The 15,791-nt window shown below is 36.7% G+C and overlaps 1 long non-coding RNA gene across 1 annotated transcript in view; it reads right to left on the bottom strand.

The window, feature by feature from the left end:
* Positions 1-15,791, bottom strand: part of LOC112541039 (uncharacterized) — a 105,410-nt gene that overhangs the window by 17,863 nt on the left and 71,756 nt on the right. The window contains exons 2-4 of the long non-coding RNA XR_003085073.2: positions 7,355-7,520; positions 6,367-6,414; positions 62-259 (exon numbers count right to left, since the gene is read on the bottom strand). This is a non-coding gene — a long non-coding RNA (uncharacterized LOC112541039). The remainder of the gene's footprint in view (positions 1-61; positions 260-6,366; positions 6,415-7,354; positions 7,521-15,791) is intronic.

Genomic DNA, 15,791 nt, shown 5'->3' with positions numbered 1-15,791 from the left:
CATGCAGGAAAAGCAGGAAAAATGGAAGAAAATTTTTTTATTTCAGCTCTGGTTGTTGTACCTGCTTATATCTGCATTCTGATGCTTAACTTTGTCCACTGGGAGGATGTGGCCATCTGTGGCCTGGACTGAATCCCTTGCAAGCTGTTGCCAACGCATCTCAGTTGGGGCAGGATTTTCTTACAATGGCTTAGAGGCACAGAACAGTACCAGACAGAAGCAGCTTAAGGGTGAAATGTGGATATGCTAAAAGAGAGAGCTAACACATTGAGAAAAAATAAGTTAGAATATTTCCCCAGATATGATAAGAAAGTTGCATCACATAATATGTGTTTCTCAATAAATATTTCACTTTTGTGTATTTTTAGTAAAGTGTTCCTTTCCTAAGAAAGCTTATTAATTGATTAATTAATTAATTAATATTTCAAATTTAATCACCGCCCATCTCACTCAATGAGCAACTCTGGGCAGTTTACAATAAAAACAAAAATAAATGCTGGTTAAAATACTGTTTAAAACACAATAAACCAATGTTCAATTAATAAATAACATCTTCCAAGGTAATTGATGGTAAGTGATGGTTGTTACCCTGTGGGAGCGTCTTCAAGTGCCAGAATAAGTAAATATGCCATAATAAATGTGCTAGTTTTTAAAGTACTGAAATTTGTTTATTTATTCTTCTTTGAGGCTTTTAGATCTGATGTTGGGAATGTAAATATCATTCTTTGCCATATGTCACAGTTTAGAGTTGGGAATCAAATTCTTTCTGTGAGAACAAAGCCTCCAATAGTTTCCTTTCACACCTTTCAATGCCAATTTATTTTTAGCTGCCAAATGCTCTGGCTAGTCACTTCTTATATCTGACTACCAGATGTTCCCTGATTCTGTTATTATGGCAGCATAATCATCTGGTAAGATCTCAGATATAAAAGTTTCCCTCCTAAAGAATCAATCAAACGGGATGTGGTAAAAGACTCTGGAGAGTATGATATAAAATACTGTCAACCAGCTATCTTCCAGAAAAAAACTCTTGATTTGTATGCCTACATGTATTTCAGTCCAATGGTTTTCAAATCTCTGTGAACTGCAATATCTGGAGGCATTAATGGCCAGAAAGTCTCAGATGACAGCGTGTTCTGCCTTGTTTCTGCTACATCTGCAAAGCTTTTCTTTTTAAAAATGTGAAATTCTGTTTTCAAGCAGTGTTGCTGCAAAAGTATTGGCCCTGCACTGAGTTTTGTTGCATGAGGCAATTGATAAAAAAGAGGCAATTTATACAAAAAAGAAGCAATATGCTATCTGCAGAGTATTTACCATCTCCCCATCTTGTTGAAGAAGAGGGATTGGGCAAATATCAAAATGTTAATCAAAACAGAACAAAACAAAATTAACAGGTGGAAATAAGTTCCCTTCATCTTACATTAAAGTCATTTATCCCTTCTTAGAGTGATGTTTTTTATGCTGAGTGTAAATCTATCTCCTTATCCTACTCATGATGTTGCCATACTATTAGATTTAGAACTACTTTGCAGGAACATTCTTCATTTATGGGAAACAATATCTTATCTCAACTTTGACTTGATAAATATTGTCAAGAGCAGCTATGACAAGAACTGTTTGTTTTGTAATAGCATTCTAAGCATGTCATTACAATGGCTGTACATACCAAAAGACCCTTTCTCTGCTATTCCTAGAGTAGGCAAGAATGCATTGTTAGGTCAATAGGACAGGCCTATCAAGTTGACTAAAAACTGGGCCTGAAACACTCTGTGCAGCAGTGTATGAGACAGTCTTCCCTCACCTAGTGCCTTGAAAGGAATACAGTTCCCATCATACTTCACAGGTAAGTGTTGAGTTGTAGTCCAAGTTGTAGTGCTGAGTGTAGTCCAACACATCTGGAGGGTACCAGACTGGAAAGCCTGTCAGTCTATGCCTCCTCCACTTTGGTTTTTGTTTTTAAACTTAACACCATTTAAGTTTTCACTTGCATGCACAGAAGATTCTAAACTATTTTGCAGAAGCTATAAAATAGCTATGTAAATATAGCAGGCTCTTTAAATTTTTAAAGACCATTTGGCTGACAGCTATAGCTTATAATTAAAATAATATAGTCTCTTACTACAGTGGTGTTTTTTATACCCTTTTCCCTATTAAGAGGGCGGTTGTGTTTTAAATTGTCCACTTTATTTTTTGGGAATGTTATTTTGAAAAAAAACACAGGATATTCATGCTGTCTGCAATTAATACAAAACATGGAATGCATGAGAGAAAGGAGACACTAAACAGAAGATGTTTTCTTTTCCAAACCAAGGCAAAATAGCCATTAATCCTTCACTTGTTACCCTTGCCTAGTTTCAAACCTAGACAGCATTGTTCCAAAGGATTATAATATATTGAAAGTGAAGACTGGTCTGTGTTGTCTCTATTATGTCTCTAGATACTTTGAAAATGGTTTGGAACATTTCAGACATCTAAGACCACAAGTGCAGGACCTCCTGAAAGCAACCAGCTTCTGAAAAAAGATACAAATAGTCTTCGAGTAACAACCACTCATTCAGCGACTTTTCAAAGTTATGCCAGTGCTGAACGAGGGGGACTTATGATGGGTTCTTGGAGTTCTGGCCATTGCAGCGGCCCTGTGGTCACGTGTTCACAATTGTGATGTCGCATTGAGCCACAACTTCCAGTGTTCCCTGCTGGCTTCCCACAAGCAAAGTCAATAGGGAAGCTGGTAGAAGATTGCAAGTTGTTCCCACCACTTTTCCACCCACCTGTGGTCCCTAATGGCTACCCGCAGCACCTGTCCATCCCCCTGCAGCACCTGCACCCCCGCCTGCACTTCCTAATCCCTGCCCACAGCACCTGCCGCCCCAACCACCCTCCCGCATTCCCTAGTGCCTGCCTGTGGCACCTGACCACCCCCTGCAGCACCCGCCCACCCACCTGCCAGTAGCTCTCACCCGCAGCTGTCATCTGCTGACCTGCTTGCCTGACACTCCCACCTCTTCCTACTTAATGACCACATGGTCCTGGGGCTACGACAGCAACTGGGACTGTTGAGATTGCCATTGCTAAGTGATGCAGTCATATGACATTGTGCTTTACGCCCGCATCACTTAGTGATGGAAACTCTGGTCCCAATTGCCGTCGTAACCTGAGAACTATCTGTATTGATTGTCTAAAAAGGTTCTGTGCATTTGTTCTCACATATTCTGAAGCACCTCTTTGAAATAATGTTTGTAGCATTCAAAGCCCTAAGCAAACTTGCTATAACAAACTAGAGCTGGCAAACAAAATAAATTTTCCTGTCCAGTGTTCTTGTTGGGATAATCAGCATTAGAAATGTCCAAACAGCAGCTTAATATGCTTTTCCCTTTTCTTATCTCATAGTGGGAGTAAAAACAGGGGAGTTCTGCAGATGTGAGGAAAGTCTGCTCATTTGGAGATGAAACTCCAAAACTAAATTCAGAAAAAGGCAGTGCAAACCATTTCTGTATTGTTGCCTGGAAAACTGTATGGACACGGCTGAAACATTTAGACAAAGGGTTTTGCCAAATGATCAGGAAGACCTTTTCTAGGTCCTGGAGAAGGATATCAAACTTTCTTAAGTAGGTTTGGAAGTTATGTCCAGGCCAGAACAAAGCTGGAAAAAAAAGTCACCGTTGGCACTGGTACTGAAAGAATTCTTCATTTTATAAGACATATAGAATCAGAACATAGAATGTGAGTACCATGAATCCATGTGGAAACAGACAGTAACAGTTAAAATCTCATCCTTGGGCCTCTCTCCAGGTCTTCCACTCAGCATGGGTTATGACCAGGCCAAAGCACTTATCAGTGAGTAACAGACATAGAGTGCTAGTCTGACCTAGCTAGGGCCACAAACTTTCTTGCCATTGAATCCATCAGATACTCTGCCTCCCCATGGCATATCTAACTAAGCTGGAAATCTCTAAACATGATATCATGCTCCTCCTTCAGTTGTCCTTGAGGGCTGATGCAGGAAGACTCCTTACTTGGAGCGGCAACATTTTTGTGACTCAGGACATATAGAATCAACAGAGCATGTGCTTCTCCATTGCTCATACTACAAAGACATTTGACTAGTGTCATCCTACCATTAACATATAAATATCCAAGATGCTAAAGGTAAAGAAAAAAGAACTCATGATTAGACTGTGTCAGCTGCCTCTCTGGTGTACACTCCTCTAAACTGCTAATCTGTCCTGAAGCCAAAATGTCACTAGCAGTCAGTTCAGCTTTTGTATATGAGTCCCCTCTTATCTTTCATGTCTGCTGTCAAATGACCTGGCTTCTGCATCTTCACAGAAGCTCAGCAGGCAAACATATTCTGATCCTGCCATCTCTGTGTATCATTAAAAGGTTCAGTACTATTGATACAAAATACGCAGTACTTTGTATTAAATATTCAGAGACCCATGCAGAAAACAAACGCATGTTATAATTGGTACTATCCAATATTCAAGAGAATATATATAGCTAAGGGTTGAACTGTGGAGTCCTTCATGGTCTCTGAGCTTGGTTGTTTGCTTGCAGATGTGTCATTATCCAGCTAGCTAACATCTTCAGTGTGAGTGTGGGGTTTGCTTCCTGTTTATATGCAGTAGCTTGCCCTGCCCTTTTGGTGGGGATGTGGTTTTCTCCTTGGTAGTTCCTTGATTAGCGTATTGTTTTCTGCTTGATGGTTTGCTTCGTGTTAATCCCTGCTTATCTGCGTGTTGGCTGCTGGATAGGATGTCTTCTGGTCTTTTTGTTTCCTTCTTAGCTTTTTTAATTGTCTCTTTTGAATGGTATGTAAATATGGTTTATTTCTGTGTGTCTATTAATGGCTGATTTGCCTGAATCCCAAGCTTCCAGGAACTCCCTAGCATTTTTGGATTTAGCTTGGTCTAGGATACTAATAGTTTCCCAGTTGAAACTATGGTTGAGTCTGTCCATGTGTTGTGAGATTGAGTTTTCATTGTGTCTTCTGACTGCTAGTTGGTGTTCATGGATGCGCTCTGCTAATCTTCTGCCTGACTGTCCTACATAGTGGCTGTTACAGTCCTTATACTGTATGTTGTAGATGTTTTTTGTTCTTGGGCTACTGGGTCTTTTGGTTTACTTAAGATGTTTTGGAGGGCTTTAGTTGGTTTGTATGCTACGGTGATGCTGTGTGGTTATAATAGTCTGTTAGCTGTTTCTGAGATGCTTTTGATGTATGGTAGTGTTACCCTTTTCATAGCTTGTGTTAGTTGTGCTGTAGTGGGTTAAGTGGTCAGGCACTTTTTGATAAAGTTGTGTAGGTACAACTAATTGACATTACTGGCTGTCACTGATTCTTTATCCTTATGTGCATCTGAGCACATGTGAGTGTTGGAAATTACAAAAACAAAACAAAACAAAGCAAATGCTTCAGCTCCACACCACAGAAAAACAAGGAAAACAACTTGCTGGTTTTATTGCCCCAAACTATTTATTGTCTATCTCCCTTGTTCTGGATGTATTGTGTTACATTAATGCTGTAACACAATATACCACTTGCACTACAGCCAAAAGCTGCTATCTGGATACTATGAAGGGAAATTAGGGAAGTTCAGTCAAATGAGTGCCACAGTTTATAAACTGTAAACAGACAACATACATAGCAGGAAAAAAAAAAGGGTAAAAATAGCAATATTCCTCTAGAAAGTTTACTCCTGCAGACTGGAGGAATAATGTCTAGATATTTTATTTATTTGTTTAACCAATTAACTTTTTCCCTGCTCTTCTACTCTGGCAAATATTCAAGGTGGCTAACAACATTATTTTTATTTGAATGATAGTGCGAATGGGACAAATTCCTGTGGAAAAATGGACTTTCCATGGAAGGGAATATCAATACCCATAATTACAGAGCTGTTTATTGAATAATGTCAATGTCAGGACAATAAGAAATTGAATTGATGTATTAAGGATAAATACTGAACAAGTTTTGAGCATGGCAAAGTAGTTGTGAAGAACATCACTACATTTTTCATTCTTTTGGGTTGTGTAATTTCACAATATTTCCAGCAGTGAATGTTTTATGGCATAGGCTAAAAAAATCAGCTCCCACATCACTAAATACATCTCTTTATCAGGCATCATTTGTGAGAAAATGAATTAGTAAGCATTAATCCAATGATACAAAAGATTATAGAATCACAATTAGGAGCATTCCATTTTGAATACTATAGGATAAATTAAAGTTTTTTCTTGCCAATTAATGGAATATAGAAAAAATAAAATTATTGAAATAATTTAGAAATATAGAAAATTCTTTCACTAATTTTAATTGGGAGCACTATCTTTAATGCTATGAAAATTATAGCATTAATTTATTACCTGTAGAGTTTCAGGCATTATTGAACTACAAATCCCAGCAGCTCCAGCCTGTATGGAAAAAGTTAACAGAAGTAGCAAACCAAGAACATCTGGAGGATCACACATTTCCCATTTGGCTTGTATATCATAATTCATGACGCATAATTGTGTGTGGGTCCGTGCACATGCATAAATATAAGACAAAGAATAATTAGAATAAGACTGAAGCTGAGGATGATTAAATAAAATACATATAAAAAGATTGAATTGATAAAGAGATTCAAAACTAGAAATGGATTCAAAGAAATCACATGAGATTAGGACTTATTAAGTTTCTGGAAGATGCCAAGTTTTTCAAAAAATAGATCTTCAATTTCTTTGCATAACTGAAATATATGAGTATATTTTGACACATCCAATTAATGTGCACGCATGCACATGCACACATGTAAAGGATGCTCAATGTTCCAAAAAGTTGATTAGATACTAGAATTTAATCTGAGGAGACAAAGGTACAGGTAGCCCTTGTTTAATGTACATTCATTCAGTGACTGTTCGAAGTTATGATGGCACTGAATGAGGGGTACTTACAACAGATCCTCATAGTTGGGGCTGTCATAGTGTCCCCATGGCCACGATTGCCATTTGCAATCTTTACTGCCGGCTTCCAACAAACAAACAAGGAAGCCAGCAGGAGGTCGCAAATGACAATCATGTGACTGTGGGACAATGTGATCATGTGGGATTTGCTTAACAATGGCAATTGGCACTGTTGGAACCACCATTGTAAGTTGGTATGGTCATGTGACATTGTACTTTATGACCAAGTCACTTAGCAACGGAGTTCCCAGTCCCAATTACTGTACTTACTTATCACAAGAGAAGAAGACAACTAGGCAAAATAAATACATGTCAACATAGAAATGTGTGTGTGCGTGTGTGTACACGTGATCATTCAAATATATAAATAATAGTTATAATTGTGAATTTTTAAAAAAATGTATCTTACCACCTTGGAGAAGACTGTTTGCTCTTCCTGTTGCTCAGATGCCGCCTCTCAAGGGAAAACCTAATTGGCTCCTATTCTCCCTTCATATGGCACATCTTTAAAAATGGTTTGGACTGGCTAGCACTTTCCAGACACCCATTCTCCATAAAGTAAAACACACGAGCACCTTATTGGAAAGAAAGATGGGTTAGGTTAATAATTTAGGAATGTCTTTTTAAAATAAAATAATGCAGCCCTCAGAGGGTGGGGTGAAATGAATAACAATTCAGAGGGAGTTTTGATTGATGCTTGCATGTCATCAAGGCAGTGTCGACTCCAGTGACCACATAAATAGATTTTCTCTAAGATGATCAGAGGGACTTTTCAATAGCTATAAATAAATAAATAAATAAGTAACACCATACCCAAAGGTGGGAAATATGCTAATTATGCAATCCTATAAATGTCTACTCAGATGAAGCCCCACTGCATTATTTCCATGAAAGTGAGCCTAGAATTGCAGCCTAGATCTTTAACAAAGTGGAAGAACCTTTGTCTTTGTTCTTTGAACATCTTACCCAACTCTATCATATTGTCCAGAAGTATAACATTAAATGGTAAAAATACTGTATATACTATAAATTGATTATTTACAGGGATATTGATTATGTGTAGGAGTGAATATTTCTTATGAGTTTATTAAATGGTGACTTTGGCAATTAAACAAACATTTTCACATACAGTACTGGAACTTATCTTGAGACAACTTCTTTATTATAATCAGTGGAAGAAGTACATCTCTTTTCAATAATAGAAGATAAATAAATAATAAGTTCTTGCTCCATTATAATTCTTTGTGATATCCTTCTATTTTTAGCAGCCTTGCAAGCATACCTTTTTCAGGCTTCTGAAGTAGACATGGCGAACTGAACATGTCTCTGCAAAAGCAGAGCCCATGACTGCAGCAAACGCCAAAGAACCAATGAGTAGACTGGTTCTTCAAACCTCTCTGGACAAGGAGATGATGGGAGATCACCCACATGTGCTCCAGAAGGCTGCTCCTCATGAGGAGACTGCAAGACAGCAGTCTCCCACAGGTACAGAAGATGAAGGGATTAGCCATCTTGCTCGCAACTGTGGCAGAGCCTTTTAAAGAACACTATGTTTCCAAGCCTCACTTTCTAATCACTTCAGAAATTGCCTATTAACCATCTTAAAGCTATTAGAGACCTTTGGAACAGCAAGTTTGAAAAGTCACCTGGTGAGTTTAGCTTCAACTCTGAACAAAACGAAAATTAATTACAAGCTTAAGAACTTAAAGACTTTGAAATAAACAGCAAAAAGCTAAGAAGATTTTGTTCTAAGAGTTACTGGGTTAAGGGTTCAGTTAAACTTGGAATATTGGTTTTACTATAAGATTTTAGAATTAACTATAAAAAAATAAATGGCTTCTTGTGGGAACTAGAATTATTTTGGCTATCTTGGTTCATAACAAAGATAAGTGACCTTATTATTTTAGAAACTGGACATTAGAGGGGACTAAAGATTCTAAGGAAAAGGGAAAAAATACAAGCCTGCTTTTGGTGTTGGTTAACTGGGACTTACAAAATGACACAAAATGTCATAACATTGGAAATATTACAGGACATCTTTGAGGAATGGAGCCAGAAATTAGTAGCTACAATATCAACAGTGTCAGTAATGATGTCTGATTCTATGGATGGACTATGTCCAAAAGATGTTAATGAAGGAATGACAGATGTGGAGCAAATTTTGTCTGACAAGATAAAATGGAAATACAAATGACAGGCCAAGAGAATGATTTTGAAAAGGATGCTTTATTAGATATAGAAAAGAAACTGGCTGAAGTTTTAAAAATTAAAGGGGGAATACAAATGACAAACCAAGAAAATGATCTGGAAATTTTTTTTTATTGGATCTGCAAAAAAGGCTTCTTAAATCTTTGAAGAAGTCTATGCAGTGGGATAAAGAAGAATTGAAGAGAAATCAAACCCTAGGACAGTATTTGAATGAACTAAAGATTAAGAAGTAATCTTAATCTTTAGAATTAAAAAGAAAGACTGTAAAATCAGTTTATTTGATCAAGGTTAAAATAAGACATTTATTTACAAAGTTCTGGCAACCCTTTATGGACTTTTTGCTGGCACCAGGATTGAAAAGTTGATGTTTCATGGATTTGCTTATAGATAAGGGATGGGATATATGATGAAGAGATATCTGCTTAAAGGGGGTGAAGAGTTAAATAAACTAAATTTGTCTATACTTGTTGTAATGAAGGTTGGAAATCACTTCTTTATATATTTCTTTTCTTTTTCTTTATCATATTCTTTCTTTCCTCATTTCTTTTTCTTTTTTTTCTTGTACTTTTTATTCTTTCTTACTATTCTTTCTTCTTTCAAAATCCTTAATACAATTATATACAGACAAGCACACCTTTTTCCTCCAGTAAATGAATTATGGCATCAGCATGTCAGGACAGTTTCCTTACAGATACAAGGCATAACTGTACATCAACAGAGAGCCATCATGTTCAAGTTCCTCTGTAAGTACAGGAGGCTGTTGACTAAATTAAGCGTGATGGGCAGTTTGTGTGATTGCTGATATGGAGCTCTTAATCAATTATATTGCTGACAGGTTAAATATACTTGGGCTAGACAGAAGGGATCTGATTGCTTCTTTTAAAATGCCCTTGCAATGCCAGTAAAGCCTGGAGCAATGAACTAACTTATAACTTATTAATCAACAGTCTTTTGTTTCCCTCCATATGACTAACTGTGATTCAAAATATATATAAATCAACCCATGTGATATCATAAATTATAATTTAACACATTATTCTTTCTTAATGGATTGGGCTTGATATATATCAAAATAGTTTCTGGGTTTCCTTAGGTGATTATCTGTAACAACATAAACTCTAAAATTCTTTTGTATATAGAGAGTCATCATAGTAACACAGAGCTGGCTTTTTCTTTTGGCAAAAGACTACTGTAAGGATGGCATTTTTGGGGACATATTATGTGAAGACCTAGCTCTCTTGAGAAGTCAATAACGCTAGGAAAGGTGGAAGGAAGAAAAAGAAGAGGATGACAAGGGGATGGAAACACCTTTGGGAAACCTGAAGGGCCAAGGACAGATCATCATGAGAAGGTCTATCAGTGCAGTCACTAAGAGTCATCACCAATTCGATGGCACATAATCAATCCAGGATACCACTCAGGAAAATATTTATTCTGTGGCTGTATAACTCCTTGATTTGTCTCTTTCACTGATGAGGAATGCTTCCAGTTGATGGTTGGTGTTACAGAGGCAAAGCCAGTACTATAATTAGGCAATATGAGACAGTAGCTGTGAGGTGATGGCAAAGAGTTAGAGAAGTTTCATGCGTCCCAACTTAGGCCATTTTTGCACTTCTACCATTTGCACACTGCAGTCCTTCAAAAGCAGCTTAAAGATCATCTATGATCACCTGCTCTTCAATTAGCCTCACAATCCTGAGAACAAAAATAAAACTGTTCTGTTCTGAGCTACTATGGATCCTGGAGGAAAAAAAACATTCCCTTAGCACCCACCCCCCTTTAAAAAGAAATAAAATGAATTGCTTTCACCTCTTTTCCATCCTTATCCTTACTTCATGTTGTGTACATTTTTATGATAGTATATAAAAAAAAAAGCCATGGGGTTCCAGTGAAAACAGAAAAGGCATAAAACTACTTTTCTCCTTGAAAAACATGCTAGAGTGTCTGAATCCTAAGAGCCAGGATGGTAAAGTGAGCCAAGAATTTCTGAAAATGGGAAAATGCTGCCACAAACTTCCCAGAACCACATTATTTCAAAGAGCCAACTATCTTTACTGCAGTTCTAAATACATCATAGCTGAGCCAGTCCCATTAGCTTTCACATCTAGAAGAAGATAGGGCGTTATTGTTTTGCAAAAGGTTTTGGGCTAGTCCTAAGTGACTCACAAACTTCAGTGAGAGGAAGAACATTAGTAGATGATGTGCTATACATTTATGATAGAATACAACTAATCAATTATGGGTTTTGCCTTTTTTTCTTATGTTAATCATTTCATGATCTTTGGAATGAAGCTGTCATTGGTAAAAGGAGAGGTTTATGGAGTACGTTTCCTCCCGGGTTATTATCTCATGTTCTAGAAGTTTTGTGTTCTTCATTAAATCTTGATCTCATAAGCTTCCATCATTTTAAAGACATCCTTTGGTAACATTTGGTAGCATAAAGGCATAAAAGGCATACACACACACACACACACGCACAGATGCACATAAAGGCAGGATAAAAACATACTAATAATAATAACAACAACAATAATAATATGTATAACAGTGGCTGTAGGGGACATATCTCCTGTTCCCCAGACTTATCAGACTGTTGGAAGTAAGATTTTCAGGGCATGAGGACTCTTGTGTTAAAGATATCTCACTCACATTACCTGCTCACACCTAATAAATCAAATTGCAGAAAGTGAGGGCATGAGTCCCAAGCATTATGCTCATAGTTTCTCCATGCAGCATAGATTAAGGCCCTTCTTAATGACCATGACTATCTAGATCCTAGTGGTGGCCCCTGATTTATGGAATCCTCTATCTTTTCATACATGCTAACCATCCGACTTTATGGAGAGAACTACAGTTCTCACACAGACCTCTGAGTCACACAGGACGTATTAATAAATCATTCTCATGCTGGCTTAATAAACTGTTCCTGTTCCCACAGTCCCTTGAATAGCTGTATCAGGCTCGAAGTGAAAATAGTCTCCTCTGTATTCAGGGATTAGCTTTCAGTTTAATTTTTTTAGACAGCTATTACAAAAATGCAAATTAAAGAAATTAAACATATATTTATTCCTGGGGATAAGAGAGTGCTTTCCTTTTATAATTGTAACTTTAAAAATAAACATTCATTTTTCTCATTTCAAGGAGAGTTCAGCGTTTTAGAGAAGACTGGTTCAACATACAGTGTGATTTTGCTATTGCTATAAAATAAATTAACATTGCTGTTGGGTTATGAATTGGGTGCAACTTTATTAATAGGTATGGGCATGTTTAAGTCAAAATACACATAAAGAAGTTCCAGGCCATTGTTCATATTACTGTATCTAATTTAAAAAGTATTAATGTAAGTTTTGCATGAGGACAGAAATAAACTATATTGCAAGCTTTGTCATTCCAGAGAAGTAATAGCCTCTGATAACTCTGCAGATTGGGTTACATATAAACACCATATTTAATTTGGTCTCCTGGAACTTAATGACCTACTACTATTCTCTGTGCCAATGGCCTCCATGAACTTGAAATTAAATTGGGTGATATGAATATTTTATCTGTATATTGATCTGGCATTGCTTTTTTACACAGGTAACAATGTACTAGACTTTGTGTCAGTATATGTTATAGATTGTTAAAACAACAAGATTAAATAAGCATTAGTTTGGTATTATTTCTAAAGTAATCTGGAACAGTTTCCTCAAACAAGTGCGGTGAGGAAACCTCCTCTTCATTATTAAGAAAGGGGGAAGGAGTATACAGTAACTCAGTGGTAGAGAATATATTTCCATACTATACTCTGAGGTTCTATCCCTTATGTCTCCAGGAAGTATTAGAAAAAAAAAATGTCTGAAATTCTGTCTCGTGGAGTTCTTTGGGCTGAACCTGACAAAAACTCCCTGAATCTGATTCAGAGCCATCGTTCTGATATATGAAAATCTGAGTGAAAGCGGAGAAGTTATTTTTTATAAGATTGTGGCAGCATAAAATTATTTTGCACAATGTTGTTGTCTCATTGGTGGTTGTTCCACTCTGTTCTTATTGTTGTAAGAAAGAATGGTTGCTTTGGGGACTACGTTTAACAATTTTGAGCTGACAAAAATCAGCAGAGCATCTATAAATCTCTCTTTAGACTGAACTCATTTTGTATTTGGGGCTCCAGAGAGTACCACATACTTTTATCCTAGAATATATAGTATAGGAACCTATTTCAAATAAAATAATAAAATTTTCAGGATGCTTTTAAATTAGGATTCTAGTGCTGTTGAAGCATTGCTGTCCCTCAGTTAGGAGGAAACAATTACAAGACAGAGCTCTTCCATTTGACTGGCCTTTCTGTCTCCAGTTCTTGTGAATGCAGTTTAAAATACATTCAAAACTGATGTGGGCTGTTTTTAATACTATTTGTTGACCTAGTCATATATCAAAAGTGAGCACAACTTTGTCTCTAGGACTGAAGGTTCAGAGGTCAGCCAAAACCAAAAGTTAATCAGTGTTTCCCTTTTTTTTGGCCAGTCAGTAAGGCACAGACAACTTCACCGCTACACCACCACACCTAACTGAGCTTTAACAACTCTGGGCAGCCTGCATGACATTGAAGAACAATTTAAATACTCAGGATCTGCTGATCATTCAGGAGCCTGGTGTCCAGTGAGAACATGCAGGATTAATGAAGCTGTTTGTGCAGCCAATATGCGATTGCTCTAATTTAAAGAAAGTAGTTTCCTCTTGGGGGTTTGTAAATCAATCCTCAACCAATTTTGGGGGGGGGGGTGTTTACTCATGCCTCATTGTCCCAGGGACAGAGTTATCCTTGCACATTCCTATTCCCTGTTTTATGTTCAGTAACCCATGCCTGATCAGAACTACAGAGCTACGTGAGCATCTGGCACTGCATGCATTTGCTTGGTGTTCACTACAGAATATAGTAGATGCATATATCAAATGCCACAAAAGCTACTGTGTAAATCCTGTAATGATTTAATGATAAGCTGAGAATGGTTATAATGCATGGATTGTAACATGAGTTGTCACTGACAACAGGCATTAACATACAGCATGTTTGGATCCTTAATAGAGTTATAAAAGAACAGGTGGGATACCACTTCTGTGACATTGCCAAACACTGCATAATATAATATCTTCTAAAAAGCATTCCATGGAGCAATAAGAGTACTGCTGGGTGCTTATCATACAATAAGGCCAGATTGTGATCCAGTATCAATTTAGAAATACAATGCAATATTATCTCAACTGAACACACTACTGTATTCAACTCTTTTTCTTACATTGGTGAAATTGTAGGGACCAGTCTCCTAGAGGGCTATAAAGACTTCTGTACTTCTCCTTTGAGATTCCCTGTGATTGGTTTTTCTTCTATGAAATATTCCAGCAGTGTTGCATTGCTCTAATTACCTCGGCATATCTGAAGAAAACAAATTACATGTTTGATTCTGGGCTTCATTGGCTGAGCTAAGTTGTCTAATATGGTTTATTCTAACTTTTTAAGGAAGGCTCTTTGCTTAGGAAAGAAGATTTGCTCTCAGAAAAAATGGTTTGTTCAAGGCCATTCATGGATCATGCTTAACTGGATCAATGTAAAATCCAGCAGCTACATTCACACATGCTAAGCTTGTTTATTTTTAATCTAACCTGTTAGTGGCTTAACATATTGTTCCATTCAGAACATTTGCTTAGTTTATGCTTTAATGTGCTTTGTGAACCTAGGACAATTAATACATTCATGATGCAGATGAAGTGTATTATGTAAACCTAGCCAGGGATCCCTTATAAAGCATAGATCTGATCTAGGTCTTCCTTCCCCTCCAGGTTATATTCAGAAAGAAAATATTGGCATGTTTAAAAGTCTCCATGCATTCTACTATTAACTAAAATAAAGTAAAATAATGTTACTTTAAAGCTTCAGTTCTTAAACAGTAAAATTAGAGGAATGTTTTTGGTGATGTTTATTTTTGTAGAAATTTGCTAAGGTATTTAAAGAGCAAAACAGATAACATTATCTAATCTAGGAGACATGATGTAATAAATGGAAATTATGAAGTGGGAAGAGAAATATGAACTCTACAACAAGTCCCTCAGTTGCTCACCTTTTCTATTTCTAGCTTTGTTTAATCATGACTTACTTGAAATACAAATAATATTTATTTGGAAGGCAGAAGTTGTTTTGGTAATAAACCAGAGAATCATGTTCTGGAAATAAACCAGAGAATCAGAGAAATCAAAGTTGAAAGACATCTCAGTCATCAACTGGGCCACCCTTCAAGCAAAATAAAATAATAGCACCAACTTAACATTTTTTGTTTCGTTTTAAAAGTATTTTTTTACTTGTTACATATTAATGTCCTTGGTTCTAATGCATTTTATGGTGACATGAGGTACCTTCAAAAGTTGGGTCTTTTGGTGATGTTTTTATTTGTTGGTTTGTTTTGTTCATGATAATACAATGGTTTTTATTTTTTTATTTTTTTACTTTCAGAAATGGTGATTACAATGTTTCCAGTTATTTGATAAGTGATAAACTATTTTAATAAATACTTAGTAGCCAGATCAGGACAAATTTGTATTTTTACACTAGGCAGTTACTCTATAATTAAATATATGAAGAACTTATTTTTAAAGTGATTACCTTG

Source organism: Python bivittatus, unplaced genomic scaffold, assembly GCF_059951505.1.
Source record: "Python bivittatus isolate LINGU-HERP-01145 unplaced genomic scaffold, Pbiv_v1 ctg000330_np1212, whole genome shotgun sequence".
NCBI classification, from domain to species: Eukaryota; Metazoa; Chordata; class Lepidosauria; order Squamata; family Pythonidae; genus Python; species Python bivittatus.
The sequence above is the reverse complement of the archived record's forward strand: the minus strand, read 5'-3'. Positions and strand labels throughout refer to the sequence as shown.